Raw genomic sequence first — 9,631 nt, 5'->3', positions numbered from 1 at the left:
ATGCCAAATGGGCTTCCTTGGTTTCGTGTGTGTGCACTGTTTTTGTTATTTCAAACACTGAAAGCAGCAAATGAAATCTGGCGATTGAGTGTTAGAATGCAACACAGCTCAAGCTACTCAACGGCAGCATGTACTGTCGTGACGCTTGGACTAAGTTGACCCGGCCTTCGCTTGGTAGCGTGCAGAGACTCGGGGTTGATGAAGAATTGAATCTTCGAAGTTGGTGAAATATATACAAGCAGGTTTAATGGCACTTTGAGAAAACTTATTTACATGATTATTTACATGAAAAAGATGGGTATATTAACAAAATGGCAAGCGTAAAGAGTTCATAGCGAGAAGCGTCTGGATGAGCCGTTTACCCAGGGCTCAGAGCGTCTTTTCGTTCTCTGCAATGTCCTTAAAGCCCCCTATGTCCAGCCCCTCTATGAAGATGCTGACCAACCAGTTCCAGGGCACGCCCCTCAGATATCAGCATCCAATCGAACACATCACTGCACTGATGGTCTGATGCACTGACTGGTCCGGCATTGTTTCGTTGGGCGTGGTCACTTGTTGGCGGGAAGAGCTTGGGAACGGCGAGGAGGTACATTTCTATTCTTCAGCAAAGATTCGATATGCTGGTTCCGGTAAGTGGATTTCCTTCTCAGAAACCCAAGTGCACGTGCGCGCCGCATACAGCTCCCAGCATTGTCCCTTTCCAAGAATTGCAAATCTTTCCTGCATTCCCGGGAAATCCTCTAATGGCCGTAATCACCTTGCTCCTTTCTTGTCCTGTACGTCAGCGGACGTGTCACTCTGTCGTCTCCTTTGGACAGTAGGCATTCCTCACTGGACGATAGCGCTTCTCGACGGGAACGGTGAACAATTGAACGAAAGCACTTCCGGCTATTTCCCGCAGGGGGACATTTCTTTGTATTTTTCTAGACGTTCCCTTGACAGGGCCATTTTGGCATTTGCAGTGTCTCCACAAAGCAAAACATGCTTACACAAAAGGATTCATGGAAACAGGCTCACTTAGAGCCCTTGTACCAACAGCACATATCCACAGCACTTATCCATGCGCACAGGCGAACAATAGAGCGCGCAAGTGCGGATGATGCACTGTCATAACAGCCTCCTCCCCCGCCAGAGGAGTCACGGAGGGCAGCAGTCGCAGCTGCTGCATGAAGAGATGAGTTAATGGCCTGCACATGAACGCTTGAAGCTCGCTGTTGCTTGTCGCGTTGTCTTAATTGTAACGCTTGAAGCTCGCTGTTGCTTGTCGTGTTGTCTTGATTGTCGTAGGCCAAATTGCTTGAGCTGTCTGAAACTCAAGCACATGTCCAAGCAAGCACTCGGCTCCCGTCTGAAGAGACCAGGTTAAAAGAAAACTGCCATCGTTGTTCGAGAAAAGCCCACACTCAAGACGCTCAGGACCCACGTATTCCTAGAAAACCAAACGTGCTGCTTTGCATAGTCACACATATACAAGTGCACGAAAAAAAAAACACCTGGTTATCAATTTGGATACATGGTGAGGAACACCTCGGACCGCTTAGAAACAGCGGCTAAGCGCGTCCGCATTTCCATTTAACTTCCCCTTTTTGTATCTGATTTCAAAATCGTACTGCTTTAAAATCAAGCTCCACCTAAGAAGGCGACTGTTCTTCGATGTCGCAGTTTGCAGCCAAGCCAGGGGACAATGGTCCGTCTCTACGGTGAATTTGGCCCCTCCAAGATAGCACTGCAATTTTTGAATGGCCCACACAATGCAAGCGCACTCTTTCTCTGACGCGCAATAAGCCCTCTCTCTAGAACTCAGTTTTCTGCTCAGGTAGAGCACGGAGTGCTCATTACCGTCGTCATCTCTCTGGCAGAGAACAGCACCTAGCCCTTGATCACTGGCATCACACTGGACCGTGAATTCTCGGTCATAGTCTGGAGCTCGCAATACCGGACGGCTAATCAGCACAGCCTTCAGGTTTACGAAGGAGGCTTCCTTTTGTTCGTCCCAGACTACATTTGTCGGTTCTGTCTTGCGGAGAGCGTCGGTCAGAGGGCTGGCCAAAACTGAATAGTTAGGGATGTAGTGATTGTAGGGATGTAGTGATTGTAGTATCCAGTCAGACCCACGAATGCTCGAATTTCCGTCTTCGTGCTCGGCCGCGGGTAGTCTGCTACCGCAAAAATCCTAATCTCGCTGGGTTTCCTGAAACCTTGACCTACATTGTGACCCAAGTAGTCCACGGTCGCCCTTGCCAGGCAACATTTCTCGGCCTTTACAGTTAGTCCAGCTTGACGCAAAAGGCTCAGTACAGCTCTTAGATGTACCATATGGTCTGCCCATGAGTCGGAAAAAACCGCAATGTCATCTAAATAAGGCACCGCGAATGTTTCACACCCCTTTAAAACCCTATCCATGAGTCGGGAAAAACAAAATGGAGCATTTTTGAGCCCGAAACTCATCATTGCTGGCTGGTAGCTGCCCGTCGGAGTGACGAAAGGCGCGTATCTGCTGGCGCGTTCAGTGAGCGGTACTTGCCAGTATCCTCGAGTAAGGTCCAGCGTGGTCACATATGCCGCTCTACTGACCTGTTCTACTCTCTCCTCAATATTCGGAATAGGATACACTTGATCCCTGGTGAGAGAATTTAGCTTTCGGTAGTCTACCACAGGCCTAGGGTCTTTACCTGGAGCTTCTACTAAGATCATAGGCGAAGCATAATCGCTTTCCGAGGGTTTTATTACTCCCAATTCCAGCATGCGAGTTACTTCCCTATCCAGAATTTCTCTTTGCCTTGGAGAGAATCGGTAGCACCTTGATCGCACTGGCACGTCTGAAGTCAGCTCAATATCGTGCTCAGTCAAATCAGTCCTGCCTGGCCTGTCCACGAAGCAGGCCTCAAACTCTGTTATTAGCTCCCCCAGATCGGACAGCTGGGATTTCTTTAGTTCACCTATCTGCTCCGTCCTTTTGAGAAGCTCCTGTATCTTAGGATCATTGGCTTGCTCCATAGCTAAGTCCTCTCGGGTTGCACTTAAAAGTCTCGTGAGATTACTAGACACTGGCGGCAAGAGGTTACTCTCAAGAACGTCCTCATTCCGCGTCTCATCAAGCTCACTTTCAAGTTGACTTATCTGAGATGCCTCGCTCTCAACGTTTTCGGACCTGCTATCTTCCGCATCGACCACTGTTTTAACTACCGTTTCCTCCGCTGTGGAGTTTTCTGGAATGAACAGTGTAGCTAGTTCTCGCGTCTTTGAACGTGTTAAGGCTTGCACAACTCTGTCTCCGAAAAGGATGCCCCTCTTTCGCAGTAGCATGTCCGATTTGTTGGAGAACAAATACGGATAGCCCTTAGGAAGCTTTCCTGAAACGGCAGCCTCGGTTGTTAACTTGCCGAAAGGGCCCTCGATGACCACGTTCGCGATTGGCAAGCACACACTCTGTTCGTCCACTACCTGGCGGATCTATGCACACTGTCCTGTATAGTCGGAAGGCGACACATACGCCGGATGGACAACATCCATCGTTGCGGCCGAATCGCGCAGTACCTTGCAAGGCTTCCCGTTGACTACTAGGTCATGCAGGTAGGGTTCCAAAAGCTGCATATTTTCATCGCAGTCACTGACATACGAGAAAGCAATCTTTTCTTTCCGGCAGTTGACGGCAATGTGATCCTGCTCATTACACCTAAAGCATGTGAGCGGCTTCCTAGCCTCAAGCTTATTCTTTGTGTTCTGCGCGTTGGTCACTAACTCACTTTTCTCACTGCCGTCCTTTCTAGGGAGTTTGCCTGAAGAAACTTTCCTTTCTTCGTTTCCAACTCTAGCAAAGTGCCTTTCCTGACGGTTATTCACACTCAACTTGGGATTGCGGGGCCTATCCACTGCTGGGTTGCTGAATTGTCGGCGCGAAGCATACTCCTCAATGAGTTCGGCAGCTTCAGTTGCCGACTTAATGTCGCCTCGGTATGTAACCAATTTCTTTCTTTTTCTGGGAGGCAGTTGTAAAACTGCTCCAAAGAATTCGCTCGACTACAGCGTCCCTATCACTGTAGGAATCTGTGATCTTTAGCCACTCACCCAAATTGACTCTTAAATTGTACAGGAATTCAGGGTAACTCTCGTCCCTGGACTTAGTAGCGTTCCGAAAACGTTGCCTGAACGCCTCGGCGCTAAGCCTATACTTTCTCAGAAGGCAAGCTTTAACCTTCTCGTAGTTGTCCGCGTCCTCCTTGCTTAGCCGCGCGACAACCTCCGCTGCCTCGCAGGGCAGAACCGTCAATAATCTCTGAGACCAAGTGTCTCGCTGGAAGTACAGTTTTTCGCAGGTTCGCTCAAAGTTAGCTAGATACAGACCGATATCCCCTGATATCACATATGGCTGCATGTACTTTGACATCTTGAAATCTGCCTCCTTGTTGAGAAGAGGTACCGCTAGCTGGGGACAATTGCCCGACCTCTTGCTCAACTCTAGTTCTAATTTCCGGAGCTTAATTTCTAGCTCCAGCCTTTTTGCTTCTCTCCCAATTTCAATTTCACGCTCACGCCTCTTTTCCTCTTTTTCCCGATCTTTCTGCTGTCTGAGCGGTTCCTTTTTTTGACCGATGAGGTTCCATGCTTCACTGAGCTCCTCATCATCGGTTCCCAGATCAGTGATTGCCTTTATAATCAAGGGTTTTCGTGCCAAACCACTTGTATCAATTCCCAATTCCTCACACAATTGCAACAGTTCCGGTTTCTGCAGCTTTTGTAGAGTGTCGGCTACTTCCAAAACAACAGTGCAAACTACCAAACCTAAAGGCGTTTAACAAAACTTGAAGTTGGGCTAGATGGTGCATTGTAATTTGACTGAAGATAAAGCGCACGGGAAGACGCACACAAGAGAAGAAGACACAGGACACGCGCTAACTCACATCTGGTTTATTGCAGCAGTAACAGCAAATATATGCTGAAAAGGGGTCATGCGCAGTACATAAAAATCCCATAAAGACAGAGGCAAAAAATGTAAGGAATATTACAAAACATTATCAAGGAATATCACAAAACCCGATCAAGAAAACTGATCTCTGCCTTCCAGAGCCGCACCGACGTATCGCTGACACACCTATCTCCCCTTTTCCCGATATGGAATGCCTCCAAAAGCTCACGCGCTGTCTTGTCACGGCCTCTGCCCAGAATCCTAATGTCAGCCAGTCGCGGCTCGCACGCAGTGCAGTTCGCGCAATGCGCTGCCAAATTTGACCCTCCACTCCTTAAAGCCCGCAAATGATCCCCTGCTCGATCATTAATACAGCGCCCGGTCTGGCCAATGTAGGCCTTCCCACAGGTCAGCGGGATCTCATAAACGACCCCCATGCAGCAGTCGACAAACCGCTTGGCATGTTTTTTCTCACAACCGCTCGGTTTTCCAGCACGCGAAATGCGTGAGCAAAGCTCCGCCATCTTCTTCGGAGCGGAGAACACCACCGGCACGCCATATCTGTTCGCCACTTTCTTCACGTGGTGCGCAACCTTATGCATATACGGTACCACAACAGGTTTAGCCGTATTTCTCAACGGAGCAGTTTTCTTTCCAAACATGGCTCGCTTGGTTTTCCGGAGCAGGGCTTCCGTCACTGACATAACGACCGCGCAGGGGTACCCAGCAGACAGCAACCGCTGTATTTGCCTATTAAAACTCGACTGCACAGCATGCGGGCACGACTTCGTGAGGGCAGACCCTAAGCATTGGCTAGCGATAGCTCTTTTAACAGTTTTAGAATGTGCCGAAGAGTAGGGCAAAAGTTGTTTCTGTGCCCGCGGAGCGTACAACCAACAAACATGATCATTCCCTAAAGTAACGTTAATATCTAAAAACTGCAATGAACCCTGTGAAGGAAGTTCATGAGTGAAAACCAGACCTCTCCCATTCTGCCGAAAGTTGTCCAAAATCCCACCCACCGCGTCAGTGTACGTCGAGTTTGGAAGCTTGTTAAGAACAATCAGAAAATCATCCACGTACCGGAATACCTTTAGAACACCTTTCCCATTAAAGCTCTGCTCAAGGGCGCGGTCAACAAAAGCTAAAAACACATTACAAAGAACCGGGGCAACACAAGAACCAATACATATCCCTTGTTTCTGGCGATAAAATCTGTTCTCAAAAGAGATAAACGTAACACTAATATAAAACTCAAGCAAACGCATAAAATTATCCACTGTTAGACCACTAGAGTTCTGAAATTGCACAACCCCACTTTCTTCAATAGCATCTCTAAAAGCAACGAACAGGGCAGCATGAGGCACAGAATAATATAAATCTTCCACGTCTACAGAGAATACATAGCCAATCGACTTATTATCCACGAGAAAGCTCACCACTTCATTCGAATTCTTCGTTAAAAAGGGGTCTTGAAACTGCAGTGAATTTAAAAGCTTCTGAAGGTACTTGCTTAAAACATGCTGCCAAGTACCATTTTCACTAACAACAGACCTAAAAGGCACATTCAGCTTATGTGTTTTAGCCGTAAAAAACACTGAGAGGGCATTGCACCTAGTACTAACAATATCATTTGCTAACCTGTCGAGAACCAAGTCTTTGCACAAGGCAGCCGCTTTACCCTTCACTCTAGTGGCGCTGGACATTACTTCCTCGAAATTCTTGGCGATAGCATGTTGCGCTCTCCTGTGGTATTCCTCTTCAGTCAACACCACAAAGCCTCCTTCCTTGTCAGACTGAAGCAGTCGTAACTCATTGTGCTGGAAGAAGGAAACAACCTTCCCCCACCCATCCTTGGAACGGCCCGCGGAGGTCCTGGAAGTTTTGATCAGCGCGTCCACACCATCAAGAAGGCATCTTTCTTGGTCTTCTCCTGCAGCCTTCCTAGCTATTTGCCGATTGAGCGCAAGCAATTCATGGCCGGGACACTTGGTTCCTGGCAGAATTTGGGACCCTTGCTTAAAATATTAGAAATGTCCCCCGGCAACACCGCATCACCAACCACTGCCACATCAGTAGCCCGACGAACACAGCTCTGCCTGCCCTCAGTCGATTGCAAGGCTTGGTTCAAGGTCTGGGCCCAGAGGAATTCCGTCAGATTAGCCGCATGGCGTCTAATGGCACGTAGCTTGATCTCGGCTAACCAACCAGGGTCTAACGCATAACACAGGGCCCGCAAATGGTCCTGACATCTTCGCACTTGTCGCCACAGCTCGGACCTCAACAATTTAAAAAAACTCTTCAAAAAGTATCCAGGCGGTCTCAGAAATCCCAGAAGGGCACTCACGTCCATCGGCAACAGACCCTTCCGAAGGCAGAAACCAAAGAATCTTGCACGGCAGGTTAAGACGGCAATGAAGGAAACACACATGTTGACTTGTGACGGAGAATTAGAAGAACCACATATAAAAGAGCCCTCATTGCTTGAAAGGTAGTTTAACAAAACTTGAAGTTGGGCTAGATGGTGCATTGTAATTTGACTGAAGATAAAGCGCACGGGAAGACGCACACAAGAGAAGAAGACACAGGACACGCGCTAACTCACATCTGGTTTATTGCAGCAGTAACAGCAAATATATGCTGAAAAGGGGTCATGCGCAGTACATAAAAATCCCATAAAGACAGAGGAAAAAAATGTAAGGAATATTACAAAACATTATCAAGGAATATCACAAAACCCGATCAAGAAAACTGATCTCTGCCTTCCAGAGCCGCACCGACGTATCGCTGACACACCTATCTCCCCTTTTCCCGATATGGAATGCCTCCAAAAGCTCACGCGCTGTCTTGTCACGGCCTCTGCCCAGAATCCTAATGTCAGCCAGTCGCGGCTCGCACGCAGTGCAGTTCGCGCAATGCGCTGCCAAATTTGACCCTCCACTCCTTAAAGCCCGCAAATTTTAAGCAAGTACCTTCAGAAGCATTTAAATTCACTGCAGTTTCAAGACCCCTTTTTAACGAAGAATTCGAATGAAGTGGTGAGCTTTCTCGAGGATAATAAGTCGATTGGCTATGTATTCTCTGTAGACGTGGAAGATTTATATTATTCTGTGCCTCATGCTGCCCTGCTCGTTGCTGTTAGAGATTCTATTGAAGAAAGTGGGGTTGTGCAATTTCAGAACTCTAGTGGCCTAACAGTGGATAATTTTATGCGTTTGCTTGAGTTTTATATTAGTGTTACGTTTATCTCTTTTGAGAACAGATTTTATCGCCAGAAACAAGGGATATGTATTGGTTCTTGTGTTGCCCCGGTTCTTTGTAATGTGTTTTTAGCTTTTGTTGACCGGCGCCCTTGAGCAGAGCTTTAATGGGAAAGGTGTTCTAAAGGTATTCCGGTACGTGGATGATTTTCTGATTGTTCTTAACAAGCTTCCAAACTCGACGTACACTGACGCGGTGGGTGGGATTTTGGACAACTTTCGGCAGAATGGGAGAGGTCTGGTTTTCACTCATGAACTTCCTTCACAGGGTTCATTGCAGTTTTTAGATATTAACGTTACTTTAGGGAATGATCATGTTTGTTGGTTGTACGCTCCGCGGGCACAGAAACATCTTTTGCCCTACTCTTCGGCACGTTCTAAAACTGTTAAAAGAGCTATCGCTAGCCAATGCTTAGGGTCTGCCCTCACGAAGTCGTGCCCGCATGCTGTGCAGTCGAGTTTTAATAGGCAAATACAGCGGATGCTGTCTGCTGGGTACCCCTGCGTGGTCATTATGTCAGTGACGGAAGCCCTGCTCCGGAAAACCAAGCGAGCCATGTTTGGAAAGAAAACTGCTCCGGTGAGAAATGCGGCTAAACCTGTTGTGGTACCGTATATGCATAAGGTTGCGCACCACGTGAAGAAAGTGGCGAACAGACATGGCGTGCCGGTGGTGTTCTCCGCTCCGAAGAAGATGGCGGAGCTTTGCTCACGCATTTCGCGTGCTGGAAAACCGAGCGGTTGTGAGAAAAAACATGCCAAGCGGTTTGTCGACTGTTGCATGGGGGTCGTTTATGAGATCCCGCTGACCTGTGGGAAGGCCTACATTGGCCAGACCGGGCGCTGTATTAATGATCGAGCAGGGGATCATTTGCGGGCTTTAAGGAGTGGAGGGTCAAATTTGGCAGCGCATTGCGCGAACTGCACTGCGTGCGAGCCGCGACTGGCTGACATTAGGATTCTGGGCAGAGGCCGTGAGAAGACAGCGCGTGAGCTTTTGGAGGCATTCCATATCGGGAAAAGGGGAGATAGGTGTGTCAGCGATACGTCGGTGCGGCTCTGGAAGGCAGAGATCAGTTTTCTTGATCGGGTTTTGTGATATTCCTTGATAATGTTTTGTAATATTCCTTACATTTTTTTCCTCTGTCTTTATGGGATTTTTATGTACTGCGCATGACCCCTTTTCAGCATATATTTGCTGTTACTGCTGCAATAAACCAGATGTGAGTTAGCGCGTGTCCTGTGTCTTCTTCTCTTGTGTGCGTCTTCCCGTGCGCTTTATCTTCAGTCAAACTAAAGGCGTTTCAAGACTTTTTACCAGTTCTAAAATCTAACCCTGTTCTAGAACCTGGTCCACATCAGAAGAAAAGCCAAGCACTCATCCACACATGCGATCGATGTTCCGAGCTGCTCTCTTGTTGGCCGATTGTTGCTCCTGCTTGTTGCTTGGAATGCCACCTCCGAT

This window comes from Amblyomma maculatum, chromosome 5 (assembly GCF_055883805.1).
Source record: "Amblyomma maculatum isolate TAMU_Amacu chromosome 5, ASM5588380v1, whole genome shotgun sequence".
In the NCBI taxonomy this organism is placed as follows: domain Eukaryota; kingdom Metazoa; phylum Arthropoda; class Arachnida; order Ixodida; family Ixodidae; genus Amblyomma; species Amblyomma maculatum.
Note: the sequence above shows the minus strand (reverse complement) of the source record.